The sequence below is a fragment of the Dendrobates tinctorius genome, unplaced genomic scaffold, assembly GCF_039654945.1.
Source record: "Dendrobates tinctorius isolate UK_male_01 unplaced genomic scaffold, ASM3965494v1 ptg000073l, whole genome shotgun sequence".
Classification (NCBI taxonomy): domain Eukaryota; kingdom Metazoa; phylum Chordata; class Amphibia; order Anura; family Dendrobatidae; genus Dendrobates; species Dendrobates tinctorius.
The window spans coordinates 2,815,993-2,838,009 of NW_027361741.1; the positions used below are offsets into that span (position 1 = coordinate 2,815,993).

Here is a 22,017-nt window from a genome sequence, read left to right on the forward strand (position 1 = left end):
GACACAATTGTGAAGTAGAACGAAATCTATTGGATATTTTAAATTTTTGTGGAAATTCAAAAAATGAAAATTGGGGCGTGCAATATTATTCGGTCCCTTTACTTTCAGTGCAGCAAACTCACTCCAGAAGTTCATTGTGGATCTCTGAATAATCCAATGTTGTCCTAAATGACTAATGATTATAAATATAATCCACCTGTGTGTAATCAAGTCTCTGTATAAATGCACCTGCTCTGTGATAGCCTCAGGGTTCTGTTTGATGCACATAGAGTATCATGTAGATCAAGGATCACAAAAGGCAGGTGCGTGGTACTGTTATGGAAAAGTTTAAAGCTGGATTTGGATACAAAATGATTTCCAAAACTTTAAACATCCCAAGGAGCACTGTGCAAGCGATCATATTGAAATGGAAGGAGTATCATACCACTGCAAATCTACCAAGACCCAGCCATCCCTCTAAACTTTCATCTCAAACAAGGAGAAGACTGATCAGAGATGCAGCCAAGAGGCCCATGATCACTCTGGATGAACTGCAGAGATCTACAGCTGAGGTGGGACAGTCTGCCCATAGGACAACAATCAGTCTTACACTGCACAAATCTGGCCTTTATGGAAGAGTGGCAAGAAGAAAGCCATTTCTCAAAGATATCCATAAAAAATGTTTAAAGTTTGCAACAAGCCACCTGGGAGACACACCAAACATGTGGAAGAACGTGCTTTGGTCAGATGAAACCAAAATCAAACTTTTTGGCAACAATGACAAACGATGTGTTTGGCAAAAAGGCAATATAGCTCATCACACTGAACACACCATCCCCACTGACAAACATGGTGGTGGCAGCATCATGGTTTGGGCCTGCTTTTCTTCAGCAGGGACAGGGAAGATGGTTAAAATTGATGGGAAGATGGATGGAGCCAAATACAGGACCATTCTTGAAGAAAACCTGTTGGAGTCTGCAAAAGACCTGAGACTGGGACTGAGATTTGTCTTCCAACAAGACAATGATGGCAAACATAAAGCAAAATCTACAATAGAATGGTTCACAAATAAATGTATCCAAGTGTTAGAATGGCCAAATCAAAGTCCAGACCTAAATCCAATTGAGAATCTGTGGAAAGAGCTGAAAACTGCTGTTCACAAATGATCTCCATCAAACCTCACTGAGCTCGCGCTGTTTGCCAAGGTAGAATGAGCAAGAATTTCTGTCTCTCGATGTGCAAAACTGATAGAGACATACCCCAAGCGACTTGCAGCTGTAATCGCAGCAAAAGGTGGCGCAACAAAGTATTAAGTTAAAGGGGCCTGAATATTATTGCACATCCCACTTTAAAGTTTTTGAATTTCCAAAAAAATTTAAAATAACCAATAAATTTCGTTCAACTTCACAATTGTGTCCCACTTGTTGGTGATTCTTCACCAAAAATTTACATTTGTTATCTTTATATTTGAAGCATGATATGTGGGAAAAGGTTGAAAAGTTCCAGGGATCCGAATACTTTCGCAAGACACTGTACATATTTATACAACACAGGATTTTCCGATGACAATACATGCTTTCACAGCTCATCTACTCCTCTCTGCACAGATCACAAAGCATTCTCAAAAATACTCTCCTATGGAAATCAGTGAATCATCTCGATCTGTTAATTTAAATTAAAAAAATAATAAGTGATCCCTTCCCATCACAATCTACACAATTTAAAGAGTAAAATGGAACAATTATTTACAACACGGTGAAAGATTTAGTTTAATTACTTAATTAGGCAATATGATTATTATTCATATTTATTATGTGTTTAATTATTTTAGTAATTTTTCTCTGGTTTTATAAACCCCAGTGAAGTTTGTCTATATGTCCTTACAGTATACTAAGCATTATTTTTATGGCGTGCAATAGTATGCAGAACCTTGTGTTAAGTCAGATTAAATATACATATGCATAGATTTTACCTACCAAAATACACAGTGATCTACATCTATCCAGGAGGACAATGCATAAAAGCAATTTGTTCTGGTATTGATATTTAAATTTAAATTTTCTAAATTTAAATTTTGCTTACTACTTTGTGTAAGTTTCGATAGCTAGTTTGGCCCTATTTTGAATATTACAAACATATGCAAAAAGAAGTTCATGTATGAAAAGCAAGACACCTTTGGTGGGATGATGTGTTCAAACCAGTCGTATATCTTGTCAAAGATAAGCCGGTAATTTCAGAACTTTTCATGTTATAGCTGCCAGATCTTAAAGTGGTTGTTTTTCCAGACAAAAATATTTTGAAAAGGGCTTATCTTGGTTTAACAAAAGTAAAAGAATTGATACTCGCCTTACTGATCCCCCGCCCCACCCTTTCTGAAGTTTAAATGGTCCCAGCTGGTCTCATCTTCTTGGTCCTTATAAATTGTGGGAAATGTCTTCTCAGCCAATCACTCATGAAGGCAGGTCACCACTGATTGGCTGGGCCCGCACTTCCTGCCTTTCTTAGAGTACCGAGAAAGAACCAGGAAGTAGAAACCATCGGGAACAAGGTACGGGCTGGAATGGGAGGTTGGAGATTCTTTTATTTCATACCAGTCTAACGCCTTTTATAAATTATTATTTTTTTCCTGGACAGTCCTTTAATACACCTGGTTCATCACTAACATTATCCCAAATTTACATCCATTTTATTTATTTTACAGAATGTTATATTAGCGAACAATCATCCGCATCCCTGTATAAAAAAGGAAAACTATTTGCCGTTGGTACGTCAGTGTTGCCTTTGGTTTTTTTTAATGTTGTTAGGATAATGTCCAATGCTCATTTTATAGTTATCATGGCATTACAACTAAATTCAACACTTCATTACATGCATGAACCCCAATGTGCGCAGAATACAGATGATCAGCCTGGGACAACATGGTGGCAAAAATTCCTGTAATTAATGATTGCAAATTCTGCAAAAATTGTGATCTGCAAATAAGAGTGGCAAGTTGCTTTTATAGCTATTGCAAAAATGGCAACATTTCAACTATAGTGTGTTAATTGATAGTCACATTGTTGGTGAAATTATAGTAAGTTCCCCATAAGTAACAGGACTAAAACCAGCAATCAGTAAGTAATAATGCAATGAACGTATGCCATAAAACACTAATAGATAAACATTCCTTACATTACAATGGTGACATGGATGAGGCCTGATGGCTATGTATTCGGTGTGTGATTATATTCTGTTAGTGAAATCATGCTGGTTACCATAGTGACCGACTGGGAACACTGCCAAAAAGCATCTCAGATATTGCAACGAAATTCACGGCCACGCCACAATTTTTCACTATACTGAATGAATGTATAATAGCACAATATGGACAGAGGTTATGTTAATAGTGTCTATGTAATGGGTTTATTTTAAAATGTATCATAGATATACAAACTTCTTTAACTAACTGATATTTATTACCCTTTCATTGTACAGCGCCAACATATTCAGCAGCGCAGTACTAAAAAGTTTCACCATTGACTTCAGTCACTGTTCCCAATGCGACCCCCAGACTACATTTGCTTATTTTTAGTCATTCACATGGGTCAATTTTATAGGAAACCATTTATCTTCTTAGAATATTTCTTTTGGTGATGTTAAGGCCTGTTTCACACATCAGTTTTTGTGTTCAGTCAAAATCCGCTAAAATGGCGGATAGCGGATCCGTTGGTGAACTGACCACAACATTTGTCACCGGACCGTTATTTTAACGGATCCGTGAAAGGAAGAATTTTAAAGGGACCGCTGCCTGGGGAAGGAGAGAGAGAGAGAGAGAGAGAGAAATTTTCAGCCGCCAGAACAGAGTTTAGGGTTAAATTTCCAGCTGAGTGAAGCCTTTCGGGCATGCGCAGTGAAAAGTGCGGATCCTGCCGCCCAAAAAAAGTTACATGCTCCGTTCGGGCATGTCGGCGGACGTCAAAATTTTGGTGGATCCGCAAAAAAACGGATCTAACAGATGGCCATCCATCAAGATTCGCCAGTAATGCAACTCAATGGGAAAAAAAACGGATCCGCCCAAAAAAATGGCGGATCCGTTTTTTTTTTTGCAAAACGGCGGATTTTGACTGATGGACAAAAACGAATGTGTGAAACAGGCCTAACCTCTTCAGGACAGGGCCATTTTTCTGTTTTTGTGCATTGCTTTTTTTCCCCACCCTTCTTCCAAAAGCCACAACATTTTTATTTTTCCTTCCACATAGACGTACGAGGGCTTATTTTTGTGGGACAAATTGTGATTTAGAATGACATCATTCATTTTACCATTGAATGTACTGGAAAATGGGAAAGAAATCCCAATTGAGGGGAAGTGGTGAAAAATATGCAAATCTGCCATTGCTCTAGGAGCTTTGTTTTTACAGCGCTGATTAAATGGTAAAAATGATCTGGTACCATGATTATGCATGTCAGTACAATTGCAGCGTTACCATGCCAAACTTGCATTTTTTTTGTGAAAAAAATGTCATAAGTTTGTAAAAAAAATTTTTGGATGGTACCGTTATTTTCCGAGATTTGTAACTTTTTTATTTTTTCGTGAAAGGTGACAGGGATTGTTTTTTGCATGTCAAGCTGACGTTAAACGGATGCCCCTACTGCAATATGAACCTAGCCTTACAATTCTGTAGCATAGAAAACTGTAAATGGTCCTGTAATAGATTAATAGCTGCTGAGTGAAAGCCCTTAGGGCTCGCTCACACTGGCGAGTAGCACTGGATGATTCTCTCATGCGAGAGAATAGGATGCTATATGCAAATGACCCTCGTCAAACTCTTCTGCGAGCGTGAGCCAAGTGTCATTTTACTGTGATCCGATTCTCTCACATGTGAAAATTGGATCAAAGGTGCGGAGTAGATAAATAACTTAATTTCTCCATCTTCTCCATTGAGTGAGTTGATGTGTATTGGACTGCACTGGAATGACATCCGAGTGCAGTCCGATGTTTTGCACGCACCCAATGACTTGGGTGCGCGCTGTCCGATATACGCTGCTAATCACAGCATGCAACAATTTTTTTCTTATGCCGACTTGGCATGAGAAAATAAGCGCTAGCCGGCACTGGTCCATAGTATAACGTTGGAGCGAGTGCTATCTGGTGAAACATCGGATAGCAGTCGTCCGAGTTATAGATTGGCTACTCGCCTGTGCCAGCGAGCTCTACGACCGATTCTTTACACTGTCTTGTGACCTCAGTCTCAGGGTAAGGGCTTGCTCACGCTTGTGCATAAAATAGACAAGTTCAATCCAATAAAAAATCGGATTGCACACAGACCAATGTTATTCCATGAGGCAGTGCAGATCTGCATCTTTTTTCTCAGCTGTATTCTACATGAGAAAAAAATCGCAGCATCTTGCAATTTCAATCTAAAATCGGATGAGTGCGAGAAAAAAAAATCTAATGCCATATGGCCCATCAGTATGACATCTGGTTTTTATGGATACTTTACATTTCTGTAGCATAGGAAACTGTAAATGGTCCTGGAAAAGATTGATAGCTGCAGAGTAAAAAAAAACGCATTGTGTGCGGCCAGCACACGGATGACAAGTGAAAAAAATCATCTCATTCTCCAAACAAATAGTTTAACAGAACCTGTCACCAAGTCAAATGGCCAGCTTTTCCTCTCATTTTAGTTCATCTGCTCCTTTAAGGAATCTGTTTTTATTTTTTTAAAGACAGCCATGCGATTCTGGAGATGTGTCTTTTTATTTAGTGCCTGGTCTTTACCAAGAGTGTGTGGCACACAGAATTAAATGGGGGTAGTATCTTTAGGCTGCTCTGCATTCTTACTCTATGAAGACCATCAAAATTAGAACTTAGGCTAGGTTCAGATTTGCGAATGGCAGAGCTGCGGACTTCCTCCGTGAAGCTCCGCCCACTGCCAAACCTCCTCCGTTCAGCTCCACCTACGTCTGCATGCGGCCTGCGTACTTATCTTTAACATTGGGTATGCAGGCCGTGCGGATGTATGAGGATGCATTTTGACGATCGGGCGACTGCAACAAATTGCAACATGTTGTGTTCGATGCATGTTGCCGTATCGTCAAAACGACGCATGCGGACACATCCGCATGAATCCACATGGCCTGCATACCCAATGTTAAAGATAGGTACGCAGGCTGCATGCAGACGTAGGCGGAGCTGAATGGACTTTCTATCGCTACTTACTAACCCCTTGGCTTGATGTCACCTGACATTACAAAGGCTAAGTACCAGAATTGGCGCATCTCAGAGTTGATGTTTTTAATCTGGTAGAGGGACAATATCCATGACCCCTTCCTAAGCTATTAATATCAGTCTGCAGCTGTCTGCCTAGCCTTTGCTGGTTATTAATTATAGGGGAATCCTATATCATTTGTGGGGAGTTTCCCTATTTTAATAACCAGGAAAGGCTAAGTATACAGCTGTGAGCTGATATTAATAACCTGGGAAGCTCTATTTACATTATCCCCTTCCCAGACTATAAACATCTGCCTCCAGCTGTCCGCTTTCCCACTGCTGGTTAATAAAATGTCGGGGGATCCCATGCCTTTTTTTCCAAAAGGAATTTATTTAGGGAAAAAAACATGTACAGTAAGCTACACACACAGCACTGATTATATACCTCACTCACATATTGATATATATATATATTTTTGTATCTACAGTTGAAACTAGAAATTTACATACACTATAAAAAGACACATATGCATGTTTTTCTCAATATCTGACATGAAATCAGAATAAACCTTTCCTGCTTTAGGGCAATTAGGATTACCATAATTATTAATTTTTGCCAAATGCCAGAATAATGAGAGAGAATGTTTAAGGCATTTTTATTACATACTGCAAAGTCCAAAGTTTACATACACTAAGATTACTATGCCTTTAAACAATTCTAGACTGCCCATATGATGATGTCATGTGTTTGGAAGCTTCTGATTTTGTTTTTTTGGCAACATTTGAATTAATTAGAGACACACCTGTGGATGTATTTTAATGCACACCTGAAACACACTGCTTCTTTGTGTAGCATCATGGGAAAGTCTAAAACAAAATCAGCAAAGATATCAAGAAGAGAATTGTGGACTTGGACAAGTATGGCTCATCCTTGGGTACAATTTCAAGATACCTGAAGGTGCATCTTTCATAAGTATAAACAATTATATGCAAGTACAAACAAGATGGGAATGTCCAGCCATCATAGCACTCAGGAAGGAGATAGGTTCTGTGTCCCAGAGATGAACGTGCTTTGGTTCGACATGTACATATCAACCATGGGACAAAAGCAAAAGGCCTTGTGAAGATGGTGGCGGAAGCTGATAACATTGTGTCAATATCCACAATGAAACGAGTACTGTATCAACATGGGCTGAAAAGCTACTCTGCCAGGAAGAAGCCATTACTCCAAAAGTAACATAAAATGCAATATTAATCTTTGCAAATGCACACAAGAGCAAAGACCTTAATTTTTGGAGACATGTCCTGTGGTCTGATGAAAATAAATTTGAACTCTTTTGGGCATAATGACCATCGTTACGTTTGGAGGAAAAAGAGAGAAGCTTGGAAGCCTAAGAACACCATCCCAACTGTGAAACACGCGAGTGGCAGCATCATATTGTGGGGTTGTTTTAGATTGCATCATGAGAAAAGAATATGTGGCAATATTGAAGCAACATCTCAAAACATCAGCCAGGAAGTTAAAGCTTGGGCAGAAATGTGTCTTCCAAATGCACAATGGCCAGAAGCATACTGCCAAAATGGTAGCTAAGTGGCTTAAGGATAACAAAGTCAATATTTTGGAGTGGCCATCACAAAGTCCTGATCTCAATCCTATTGAAAATGTATTGGCAAACCTGAAAAAGCAAGTGCAAGCAAGGCGACCTACAAACCTGGATCAGTTACACCAGTTTTGTCAGGAGGAATGGGCCCAAATTCCGACCAACTATTGTGAGAAGCTTTTGGAAGGATTTTCCAAACGTTTGACCCAAGTCATTTAGTTTAAGGGCAATGGTATCAAATACTAATGAAATGTATGTAAACTTTTGACTTTGCAGTAAGCAATAAAATGCCTTAAAACATTCTCTCTCATTATTGTGGCATTTGGCAAATATTAATAATTATGATAATCCTAACTGACCTAAAACGGGAAAGGTTTATTCTGATTTCAAAAGAATTGCTCTATGTAAAAGCTCATGTTAAAATCACAATGCAATTGGATCGCTTTACAAGCAGATTGTACCCGCATGAAAAATGCTTAACACTTGCATGACACTCGTCCCACTTTTCAGAAACAAAATAACACCAATTTTAAAAATGCTAGTGGGATCCCGGCCTTGCTCTTATATTTGTTGCTGTTGAAAAATGCCTTGCTTCTTCAGTCTGTGTGCCCACGATGAGTTTTTGTTGAGTTATTGACTCTGCATAATTTTGCAGTGTTAAAAGCGCAGCTCCTTATAATTCCAGCAAAGTGGATGGGATTTATAGAAATTTCATGCCCGCTTTATTTTTACTCAGTGTATACTGATATGCGACAAGTGTTTCAAATCCGCTGCAAGTCAATTTCGTTTGCGAGTGCGCTGAATTTTATGTCCAAATTTTTCACGTAGACTTGAATTAGATGCAGAAAATCCACAGGTAAAAAAATAGAGATGAGCGAACCCGAACTTAAAAGCTCGGGGTTTGTACTGGACACTTAATGTCCAGTGCTAAACGAAGAACACAGATTTCTCCTGGGAGTCCTTTGCAATAATTGGAGTTCCAGGGGAAGACCGTTGCAGAGAGAGAGTTTTCCTGCTTCAAGTGAAATTGAACATCACATACAAAGCTAAAGGCGTCAACAGTGTCTACACAAACCATCAGTCTGTTTAAATGACTTTGGGCTACAAGCCAGATGTCCAACTACAGGTTTTCCATTGACATCATGCCACCACTCTCAAAGACTATCGTAGTGGAGACTGAAATGGAAATCTATCCTCTTCAGTGATGAATCCCACTTTTGCAATGGTAAAAGTAAATTGGCCTACTGATCACTTGGCAAAGCCATAAAGAGGCCTACATGAACTAACATCACAAAGGTCCTCATCTGGGATTATGGTATAGAGTATCATAATATACGGTAACTGGACCACTCTAGTCTTCATGACACCTATATTTCGTGGTGGACCCAGTGGTACAGCCTTTTCTCCAACGCTACAAGGCCAGACCACATACCACATGTTGCTTGTGTAACTGTGAGCAGCCTTTATGGCCTAAATATGAGACTATGACCTGTAGTGTCTCTGAACTTGTGTAGTTTCAAACACATTTGGGATGTCTTTAGAAGGAATTAGTAAAGGGAGCTGCCAGTAGCTGATCTTGATGATTTGCTTAATTCAGTTTATTCAGTGTGGCAGAATATTCCTCAGACAAAAAAGCCTAATTGATAACATACCAAGCATGTGCAGTATGTGTGTGTATTTCTGCGCATTGCACTTCTTAAAAAATTAAGGAAGACACTATGTAATAATGGATCACACTATACATGATAACAGAGGACACTGTATGCAATGAGGAATGGCTCATGACTCACTGTCCTCTCCATTTCAGTTCCTAGTGAGCTACCCCCCCAATTCATTACCCACTGAGCTCCCGACAATTCATTACTTAATATACCTCTTTCTCTTTTAATTTCTTACCCAATGGGCCTCTCCAACCCCAACGTACTCAATGCAATACCCACTGAGTCCGCTTAATTGCACTAGAGCAAATAAAACAAGATAAATCACTCTTCTGATGATCCTACGTGGGAGCGACATTGTCTTCTTTTTGCCAGAATCCTGCTGAATGATGCAGGAGGTGCAATGAAATTATCATTCTGCTTGCATCGTAGAAAAGTCGCCAAGGATGGTTTCCTACAGCACTGTTGTTTTGTTCTTAATATCTGCGCCCTTAAAGGGGTTGTCCGAAACTAAGTGAATGTCATACTATATGTCTAACTATTTAAATAAATAATCTAATGACTTTTATAATGTGTTTTTAAAAGTCTCACCATTCCCTCTGTACTCTAACTTCCTGTTTGTGTTTATTTCACTTATTTCCGATGATGATTTGTTTGAGTCTTCCAGCATGCATTTGGTAGTCTCAAATTAATCATTATCAAGCAAATTGTGCTGCTGTCATTTCCACTTTTTTCCACCCTGAAGCAAAGCTTCATCAGGGGCCAGTGCTGAAATCATTTACCACAGCTTCTTACACCAACGGTTACAGGATTTGGGAATGTTTAGCTTGCAAAAAAACAAGACTGAGAGGAGAGTTAATAACTGTCTACAAATATCTCAAAGGCTGTCACATTGTAGAAGGATCATCTTTATTTTCATTTGCACAAGGAAAGACTAGAAGCAATGGGATGAATCTGAATGGGAGGAGACACAGAATAGATATCAGAAAAAACTTTTTGACAGTTAGAGTGATCAATGAGTGGAACAGGCTGCCACGAGAGGTGGTGAGTTCTCCTTCAATGGAACTCTTCAAACGGAGGCTGGACAGACATCTGTGTTGGATGGTTTAGTGAATCCTGTTTTGAGCAGGGAGTTGGACCTGATATTCTAATGGCCACTGATGACGTCCTGTTTCAGTAGAGTTGATGCTGCTTTCATCTTCTGTCCAATCTGCTTCTATTCCGAACTCCACATTCACTGAAGTGAGAAGTCATCAAAGTAAGAGGGGTAATAGATACAGGGTGAATGACAGCAGCAGTACTTTTCTACAGCTTCTTCCACTGCCCTGAGATGAATTGTCATCAAGGAGCAACACTGCTTTCACTCACAATGCTTCTATCACCACCCTTGATGGTGATTCATTCAAGGCAGTGACAGAAACTGTGAGGCAGTGCTACCGTCACTCACCCTGCTTCTATCACCGCCCCTAATGACATTTTGAAGGGAAAGATGCAGTGTAGACTGAATATATGGGATTCGTGAGAGAAGCTACCTTCACTTCTGCCTCACTAATACTGAAACAAGGCATCAGAGGATTGTAGTGAAAGAAGCTGTTTTAAGTTACCGCAGCACTGCCCCCCTGATGACGCTTTGTTTGAGAACATGCAGTGCATGCTGGGAGACTCAAATGAATAGATGCAGTAAGTAAAAAAAAACACTGACAAGGAGTTGGAGTAGAGAGGGAACATTAGGAAATTTTTAATTAAAACATATTAGAAAAGTGGTTAGATTATTGAATTGAATAGTTAGACATATGATTTTTTTTCCGTTTCAGACAACCCCTTTAAGATGTATAAATAATTAAATGTAGCAAGCAGTAAAGCTGCAGGAAGTCATCCTTGGCTTTCTGATGGGACAATCTGGCAGTTAATCCTCTGCTGGTTATGCCCTTGTAAACCCAACTTCACAAAAAGAATTGTGATAAGGCAGATGGGAGTATGAGAGATTTTGGCAGTAGCATTGAAAAATTTGAAAATTACACCTGTTGGGCCTGTCTTTAGCCATTTGCATTGGCGTTAGCTACAAAGCTCCACATCATTTAGCCTGTTAGCATTTTTATGGATAAGCTTTAACCTTTCAGAGTGTCTGTTCATGAAAGGGTTACTTTGCACACATTGTCGGTTTAACCAAATTGTAATGTTGAGATGGTAATTGTGGAGAATTACTTTGCAAGCAGCGTGCTAGGTACGTCCTTCCAGTGTTCGGTGCAGAGAGATTTAAGCAGCCGTGGGGTAAGCTGCGTGATCAGACGGTGGTTATTGCAGCTGATGCCAGTGGAGGAACAGATTAAATCTCACTCATACATCAGTGTATGAATGAACAGAGTTTTTTTATATGCACACTGCTGTTTGGCAGCGCCGTACTCTGCGGCTTTTCAGGATTGATGGAATGGTTGTCTTGGAAAAAAGGCAGAGAAGGAGAGAATCCTACAGGGAGACAGGAACCACACAAAAGAGGAGGGCTTCTGGGAATTAACTGTATATTCTGTTCTACCCACAGTGATACATATTTTCATGTGCTGCCTAAATAGCATGCAATCCGCAACGGAAATGACAATCAAAGGTTTAATGTTTTCAACAGCTCAAATAACTGAGTCTAACAAAGAAAGAGAAAAGGCCCTATGTAAAAAGTAACATCAAAACACGGATTACACATGCTTGGAAAATTGATGCTGCAGTACAGTTAGTCTCAAAAACTAGTGCAGATGTAAGACTAAAAAAGGGAAAAATAGGAGGAAATATTAGTTCACATATGAATGAATTGCAGCACAACTGAAGGAGTGAACATGACGGCTAAATCAGAGTCAGACTGAAGTCATATTAAGGATTTCTGATTTTATGTAGAGAACATTTATTCTTTTTATAAGGAGAAACTATACAACTTTGTAAGGGCTCCTTTCCATGTATCCTGCCATCAAAGTTTTATTTCTTTCTAGGTGGTACAGAAATGGCATAGGGTAATTTATAATGAAACTAATCCTATAGATTTCCATGGAATAATTCCTTTCATTCATCGTAACAGTGGCTGTATCTAATTGGTGCTAGAACCGGATCAGAAAACTAACTGCAGAGTTTTCCTGATCTGTCTATGGTCCATCAGTTGTATCCATCTCAGATATTACAAAACCTGACCAGACACAACTGAATGAAAACGAAGCCTAATATGCCTTGGAGCAGATTTGTTAAGACTGGCTTTGCCAGGTTTTATGAAGGAAGTGCTGTAGTAAGGTGCCCCTAATTTGTTAGGGACTGGAGCACATTTCTGGCAAAATTTAGTGGCATCAATTTTGATAAATTTGTTGGGCGGGGTGTGTCATGCCTCATCCTGCCTCAACCTTGCCCATTTTGGCGAGTATGGCTGGGAATGACTTAAAAACATCAAAAGTCATAAACTTTTATTGCAACTTTGAACTAGGTAAAACATTTTGCAATATTTGAAGGTGTTTTACACCAGAAAACTAGCAAAGACACCTTCATGAATCGGGCCCTTTGTGTTTCTTTTCCTAACCACATTATGTTTGTTGGCAGTGAATTAAAACATTCCTGTTTACATTCAGTGACTGCTACAACCAGAGGGCTTATTAGGGGAAGATCCCTTAGTTCTGCCATACACATTAGATAGCTATTGACCGAACAAGGCTTCAATCATTCGGCCGACAGTCATCACATCCAACCCTCCCATGCACAGGAGCGCTCCTGTATTCTCTATGAGAAAGTCACCGACTAACTTGTCGACAAGTGGCTTATCACAGAGAGAACAATATGGTTAGCTGTTCTAAATCAGACATGCGTGATCGACACCTCTCCCGACTATTAGTCGGCTGGCACACCCATACACAGTAGGCAGTCTGCCAAACCCGCTGATATTAGCGGGTTCGGCTGACACTAGTCTAATGTGTATGGGGGTCATTAGATAAGATGGACAGATTTTCATCCTTTGAAAAGAAACAATAAATACTTTTATTCACTGACATCATGAAAATATTTGTCATATTGTCATGAACATACATAGAAATTTAGGGGTTTAATATGTCTGAATTGGGGACCACAGCTGCTATTAAACAACCCATCAGAGTTCCTCAATTCTGTCCCAGGGTCACAATGGCAGTGACAGAGGGTCCCCCTTCGCTAATTATTTAGAAGTCATGGTCGCTGTACACCATGGTTTCTGCAATCAGAGCAATTTCCGGCATTGGTAGAATGAGACCGGCATGTAAGCCTTTCCAGACAAATCCTCCCAACTTTCATTGTACGTAAATAGCAGGTTTTTGAAGAAATGGATGGACTCCTTATTGGGTACTTGGCCTGCCACCATTGGTGATACACCAGGTAGTAAAAACTCATGTACAAATCGTCTTCATTAAAGTTTATATTATATGAAATAACTTATATGGGTAAGATATAAAAGAATAGTATGCCAACCACAGAAAGAAATTTATAGAGCCATAAGTTTATTTTCTGTCAGATTCAGTGCCATGTTCAAGTTCCACCTCATTGTATTTCACAGGTTTATTCTTCTAGAGGAGCATTAAGGCGCCATGCGGAGGCATGTAGAGAGATATAGCACAGGCTGTATGTCCACAGGTCAGGCATCCCCGCATAATGTACATGCAAGCAGGTTACTTGGATGCAGCAGCAATGAGGAGACAGTGGTACTTAACCAGAACCATTTATTTAACTAACACAAAAAGGAAAATCTACTTATAAGGCCGGAGTCACACTAGCGATAAAATCGGACGAATGCAATGCGATAAAAAATCGCATTGCATTCGTCCCAATGTTATTCTATGTTGCTGCTCACATCATGCGTTTTTTTATCGCATCCGTTCCTCGGACCGAGACAATCGCAGCATGCTGCGATTGTCACCGATTTTCGGATTGGATTCGGCAATGCAAGTCTATGGATGCGATTAAAAAACGCATTGAAAACGCACCACACTTGTGACTTGCGATTAAATCGCAAGACTTTTCCTGGTCAACAGGAAAGAACATCAGGCATTGACATTGGATGTCAATTTGATGCTTAGATGCGAATAAAATCGATTCATCGCCGGAAAATGGGATGACAGACGGATTCCAGGACAAGAATTCTTTGTGCGATTTCGTACCGTTAAAATGGGACCAATTTTTTATTCGTTGTGTGTGACTCCAGCCTAAGTATATATACAGTACAAGTAAGCATTATACGGCAGGTTACAGTAAAAGGGTTAATACAGTATAATATGACACAGCAATATGACTAAATACAATATCTATGCCAGGTTCTATTACATATACTGTTCTTGTTATCTAGCAGTGAAACAAGTGTTAATGCCTTTATGTCTCTGATCGTTACATTGGCCCTAGCGGGGATCACCAGTAATTCCTGCTATGCTCAGCCCTAGATATGCGAGTCACTGGGTATACTGTGTGCTTGTCGCACTGGCTGTCTCTGTTCTCTGAAGCACAGATTCAACTGACACTCTGTACCGTACGTGTACGTGGGAAGTAACTGGCTCACAGGAACAGAGATCTGCTACAGCCGTATTGTCTCCCGAGCCTGGTTTGGATCTGGTCATGGACTTTTACTGGTGCTGCTCAATGTCCCTACTTTTGCTGGTTACGGACTTCTATGGCGCTACTCATGGACTTCTACTGGCACTGGTTTTGGACTTCTATGGTGCTGGTCATGGACTTCTACTGGCGCTGGTCACAGACTTCTACTGGTGCTGGTCACGGATCTTATCACAGGTCAGGCCTTCTCCGGCATCTGACCACAATACCTTCTGTGTTGATGGTGGCTGTAAGACCACCTAGCAGTCATACAACCTGTCCTGGTACAGGTTCTGGCACCAACTGCCTCTTCTTGGTCCGACCAGTGCTTTTATAATTAGTAATTGCGACACAGGTGTCACCTAACCTGGTGTTGTGTTTAAACTCTACCGGTGGAAACATGGGTTCCCACTATCAAGTTCCTACTACTGTAATTATTTCTTTACTATCACTTTCGCCTTTGACCAGCAGATGGCGGGGTTTGCATCCAGTTTCTCAGTTAGGCATCAACTTCAACTGCATTCTTCTCTCTTCTCCACTTCCTTACATGCACATAGAACTAAGGAAGTAGATAACATTAGGACTTGTTTAAACTTTTGTATTACAAAAATTTAGAGCCAAAAACAGATCGCATGATATCAGTGTTAGGCCTGATTCACACAGGTGAATGCAAAATATCCCGTTATTCATCAACAAGTAACTGTCATTTTGACATCTGTACTATGCTCCATATGTCTGTTTTTTACATCTGTTTGCCATCCATATGTCTGTTTTTTGTATCCATAAGATGAATAGGTTTTACATGAAGATCTTCATAAATATTAAAGGACAAATACAGTTTCCTATCTTTATAATTGTAATGGATCCATGAAAAACGCATGACATTCGGATGATAACCTGTATCTGATCCGTTTTTTTGCACACGCATTGAATTATAATGGGCAAGTCTGTTACGGAATATTGATCAAAGTAGTGCATGCTGTAATTTTTAAACACAGACCATCAGTCTGTGTGTAAAAACGTTCAGGTGACTACTACATTGACTTGCATTGAGTTTGTTCTCTCAGTATGTCACCCATTTTGCATACAGACAGCTCAGGACCTAAAATAGATTGTCATGAGAAAACGGTGTTGTTTTGGAATGACGTAGTCATTTTTGATCATGGATGAACCACATGTCAGCACAATGTCCCACAGCTTCAGTGTTAGATGCATGGACCCTGAACATGCTAAAAACTTGAAAATTGTTTACTTACAGAGGCATTCCAACCGAAGACATTTATGTCCTATTTTAGTATAAGCAATTAATGTCTGATATGTGGGAGACCTACAGTAGCGACCAAAAGTTTTGCATTTTTTTCCAAAATGTGATTACCGTACTTCTGTCTGGTTGCTGTGATGCCATTTTCCTTGTGATGAATTGAAAGTGCATGCAGTTGTCATCATGCAAGACCTTAATTTTAACCATAATATAGATATGGTGATTTAATTAAAGAAAACTGACTGCCAAAAGTAAAAAAAAGTAATTAAATGTTTAAAATGCCATAACAGTATTTTGCAGCATAACCTCTTGCTTTAATTTCTGGTCCGCACCGACGTGGCATTGAAACCACTCGGGTATTCAAGAGATCCTGAGGGATCTCGCTCCATTCCATTTGCTATTCGGCAAACGATTCATCTTTATTGCTTTGGGTACGGGCCCCATCTCGTTGCCCTAACTCATCCCATTGGCTTGGCCATTGCAACAAGCGAACATTTTTCTTTGCTAACCAAGTTTTTTATTAAATTGGATATGAGCTTAGGATCATTGTTTTGCTGGAATTTCCAACCCCTGGCTACTTTGGTTTTACCATGTGGCAGCATTACATTCTCCAGTATCTCCTTGTACATGGGAGCATTCATATTTCCACCAATTCTGTACAGAGGGCCAAAGGCAGATGCCAAAAAGCAACCCCAAACCATGACATTGCGAGCAGCATATTTCACTGTAGGTGTTTGGTACCTTACATTAGTACATTTTCCAATTGGGCGGTATATGTAGAGCTTGCCATCAGTACCAAACAAACTGAACTTGGATTCATCTGACCACAACACCTTAGACCAATCTATCTCTTTCCATTGGCTGTGTTCTTTGGCAAACTCAAGTCGGACCTTCCTGTCTTTGCAGAGAAGAAAGGCTTCGTACTTGGAACTCGTGCATGTAACCCTACTGCTCTTAGCCATCGCACCACAGTTTGGCGACTCACTTTGAACCCATATTCTTCCTTCATTTCATGTTAAATCTGTACTGCACTTTTATGGACATCAGATACTGACTTTTTCTTAATAATGGGATCAACTTTAGAGGACGTTTTCCGTGGTCGTCCACTTCTAGGTTTGTCAGCTGTTCCATAACCTTCTTTTTCTTTCTTTATTATACGTGAAACTTGAGCGCAGTTGAATTATATAGCTACCTCTTTTTGGCTTTTGCCTGACTTCACTCTCAGTATAATAAACTTCCTGACATATAGTGGTAAATTTGACTTTGCCTTTGCCATTTTTTAACCTAAAACACCCAAACTAACAAAAAAATTTCGACTGCCCATGACTACCCAAAAATTTGACTACCCATGACAATATATGCAAAACATTTGGCCCATAAAATATTGAAAACTACCACATAAAGGGATAAAACAATGTCAAATACAATTTTCATCCTTATAACTGACAACCATTTACTTGTGGTTTATTAAAATCACCAGTAAAATGGTATCACAACAACCAGACATAAGTAATCACACTTTTTTAAAAAAGGGCTAAACTTTTGGTTACTACAGTACCTATGGAGATCCAACCTATGTGGTAAATGGAGGTCTGACTGTAACTCCCATAGAGTATAATGGATAGCAGCCAGCGCTTTCTTGCATCTCCTTAGCATCAAGTTTGACTGGCAAATCAAGGATCAGATAACACCTCATTCTTCCTATCTTATGTATATACAATAAATGTTTCTAGCTGTAACAAGAAGGATTTGGACTTTTCAAAATATCTCTGATGAATATTATCGGCCATTCTTTACAGACATTAGACATCATATAACCCAGATATTTGTTGACCAAACAAATGTTTGACCAACAGGTATTCCTCCCAACTCCTTATACACATGCTCGCTTGGCTCAGCCAACTGTAGGTGTTCTCAGTAAATAGTGGGGAACACATGGTAATAGACAGTGGTTAATTGCACTAAGAATAAAGGATTTGACATGTTAAAATCCACCATGACGGATCCTTCGTTTCACTATTGAGAGACAGTCATGACATGCCTATACTTGGAAAAAGGTGAAAGGTCTAAATCTGCGCTACTGAAGAATCCAGGATACCGATGGCTTCTGTAAAAGTTTTATTCAAAACAGGTTTAAAAGTCAATGCGTTTCAAAGTCATTCCAGACTTCTTCCTTAGACCACAAAGCAATATAAGCTTTGCCTATATTAAGTTCACCTGGTGACGTGGATCTATGAAGCCTCAGGTACAAGTGGGCAAATAGACCCCATGCATTAGTGCAGTAGGCAGAAAGGCATGTGGAGACAAAAGACTTGATACACTGGAGACCACAGGAGGACAAATTAAACATGGATGTGGAAACCACAAAAATACGACCAAAAGATCCTTTATCATGATATAAATGTTTCTTTATTAGAAAGGACATAAAAGGACAAGAAGGCAGACATGTGCAAAATGCAAACTAAAGTGCAAATAGTGCCTAAAGACAACCTGAACCACCACCAGTCACAGAGGAAAGGTAGAAAGATATATAAATCTATAATACAAGAGGCATATGGTATATTGAGGGCAAACAGAGGCCAAGATTTAAAGTATATCACAGAGCTACACAGGAAAACCTATATCACCTCAAACAGAGGTGCCAGATATGAATAAATATCCATGATTATGTATATATAGAAGGAACCACTGCCTATATCCTATGGTGTGCTCAAATAAACCTCCTATCCACTAATGCCATAAGCCCACATGTTGCCTAAACCGGGAAAGAAATCCTTCCCATAAAGGGCTAGACTATTACCCATCTATAGGGGTTAAAAAACCAACCCCAACATTACCTCAACACAATCCTCAAATGACCAGGTGGTCCAGGTGTCACCCCAACGCGCGTTTCGGAGCCGATTGCTCCTTCCTCAGGGGGCGTGAATGTACAGCACTAATTGCCCGTATTTATATGCGCCTGCCGGAAGTGGTGCGGGCGCGTCTCTCGCACATCCCGCGATGGGTGGCGCCTCCTGTCCATGACGCGTCCGGATCTACGCGGGCCCACGTGATCCGGCACCCGACATGGGCGGAGCACCAACCCACACAGAAGCAGCGAGCGCGCCTGCGCAACCCAGTGATCATGCGGCGGCCATTTTTATACAGGGCAAAGCCCAAGGCAAACGTGCACAATATTAAAAACACAGTAAGGGGCCAAAACATCGGAATACCGCCATACCAGCATATAACATGCCACATTAAACCAAACTATTAGGACAACGTGACCAAAAAAGGGGGGGGGGGGGAAAGGGGATTAAAGAAAGCAAAATGATAATTAGACCCATAAACCATCATCATTACAAAACACATACCATGAGAGCAATCAATCCCACTTACGTTGTGCTGTCTCAAAAAATCCAAAAGGACTTTCTCGTATATTCCCAAAACGGGGAGACAAATCACCGCTATCCATGTTCCAAATGGGATACGAAAGGTATCCCACCCGGGACAACTATCAAGATATCCATTCACCATATATTCCAGAATTAATCTAATTTAACTGACAAACATACGACACGCAAATACACACAATAACTCTCCCCTATACAGCATCAATGAATAGAATGATGTTACAAATTAAAATAGGGCCATATCTCTAAATATTTATGGATGTGTGCATATATCAATAACAAAAGAGAAAACCAGTGTCAAAAACAAAAACAAAAACAAAATTCCATACATACAAAATAATTATCATGCCCGAAGGCACAATATTCCAAAAATACTGTATACATTGAAGTCCCAATGGACCATTATCAGTATCAAGTTCATTGTCGAGGTAAAAACACCTCCACCATCCAGAATATATGGTCTTCTTGGTTTGAATACGTCCGACTTCACATCACTCATCTTCTCGAACTCTCCCACAGATAATCAAGGATAGCTTGGCCACTTCAGTCACATCACCAGGTGCAGTATATACAAAAACCGAGAATGGCTCCAAGGTGAAAAACTAAAAAACAAGCAATGAATTAAAAAACAATGCAAGAAATAAAAAGAAATAAAAACAACCACTGCTGCACCTACATATGCACCAGCACCGTCCCATACCGGACAGCCACCTCACAGGAATGGAATATAGGATAAACTCTCGTTCAATCCTTTTGGATGTACCGTATTGAGAGTCCATATCCAACGAGTTTCTTTTTGAGCTAATCTTTGAGATATTTTACCTCCCCGAATCCCCACATCCACCATGTCAATACCTTTGACTCTCAGACCACTACTATCGCAATTATGATATATTTTGAAATGCTTTGGTAGTGTTTTGAGCAGATGAATATCTTCTTCACTTACCGCGGCTTGTATACCCAGGACATGCTCCCTGATCCGAACTTTCAGTTGTCGTGTGGTAAGTCCGATGTAGATCAGGGAGCATGGGCATGTGGCATAATAGATGACATTCCGGGACGTACAAGTAATATTTTTAACAATCTTATATTGTTTCTGTCCCGAAGAGTCTATAAAAGTGTCATCTTTAACCATATTAATACAAGCCACACAGCGGCCACATGCCATACTACCCCTGGGGTAGTATGGCATGTGGCCGCTGTGTGGCTTGTATTAATATGGTTAAAGATGACACTTTTATAGACTCTTCGGGACAGAAACAATATAAGATTGTTAAAAATATTACTTGTACGTCCCGGAATGTCATCTATTATGCCTCATGCCCATGCTCCCTGATCTACATCGGACTTACCACACGACAACTGAAAGTTCGGATCAGGGAGCATGTCCTGGGTATACAAGCCGCGGTAAGTGAAGAAGATATTCATCTGCTCAAAACACTACCAAAGCATTTCAAAATATATCATAATTGCGATAGTAGTGGTCTGAGAGTCAAAGGTATTGACATGGTGGATGTGGGGATTCGGGGAGGTAAAATATCTCAAAGATTAGCTCAAAAAGAAACTCGTTGGATATGGACTCTCAATACGGTACATCCAAAAGGATTGAACGAGAGTTTATCCTATATTCCATTCCTGTGAGGTGGCTGTCCGGTATGGGACGGTGCTGGTGCATATGTAGGTGCAGCAGTGGTTGTTTTTATTTCTTTTTATTTCTTGCATTGTTTTTTAATTCATTGCTTGTTTTTTAGTTTTTCACCTTGGAGCCATTCTCGGTTTTTGTATATACTGCACCTGGTGATGTGACTGAAGTGGCCAAGCTATCCTTGATTATCTGTGGGAGAGTTCGAGAAGATGAGTGATGTGAAGTCGGACGTATTCAAACCAAGAAGACCATATATTCTGGATGGTGGAGGTGTTTTTACCTCGACAATGAACTTGATACTGATAATGGTCCATTGGGACTTCAATGTATACAGTATTTTTGGAATATTGTGCCTTCGGGCATGATAATTATTTTGTATGTATGGAATTTTGTTTTTGTTTTTGTTTTTGACACTGGTTTTCTCTTTTGTTATTGATATATGCACACATCCATAAATATTTAGAGATATGGCCCTATTTTAATTTGTAACATCATTCTATTCATTGATGCTGTATAGGGGAGAGTTATTGTGTGTATTTGCGTGTCGTATGTTTGTCAGTTAAATTAGATTAATTCTGGAATATATGGTGAATGGATATCTTGATAGTTGTCCCGGGTGGGATACCTTTCGTATCCCATTTGGAACATGGATAGCGGTGATTTGTCTCCCCGTTTTGGGAATATACGAGAAAGTCCTTTTGGATTTTTTGAGACAGCACA

General features: G+C 39.9%; 1 protein-coding gene across 1 annotated transcript in view; it reads left to right on the forward strand.

The window, feature by feature from the left end:
- Positions 1 to 22,017, forward strand: part of TBX5 (T-box transcription factor 5) — a 135,193-nt gene that overhangs the window by 16,138 nt on the left and 97,038 nt on the right. The gene's annotated exons all lie outside the window — the stretch shown is intronic.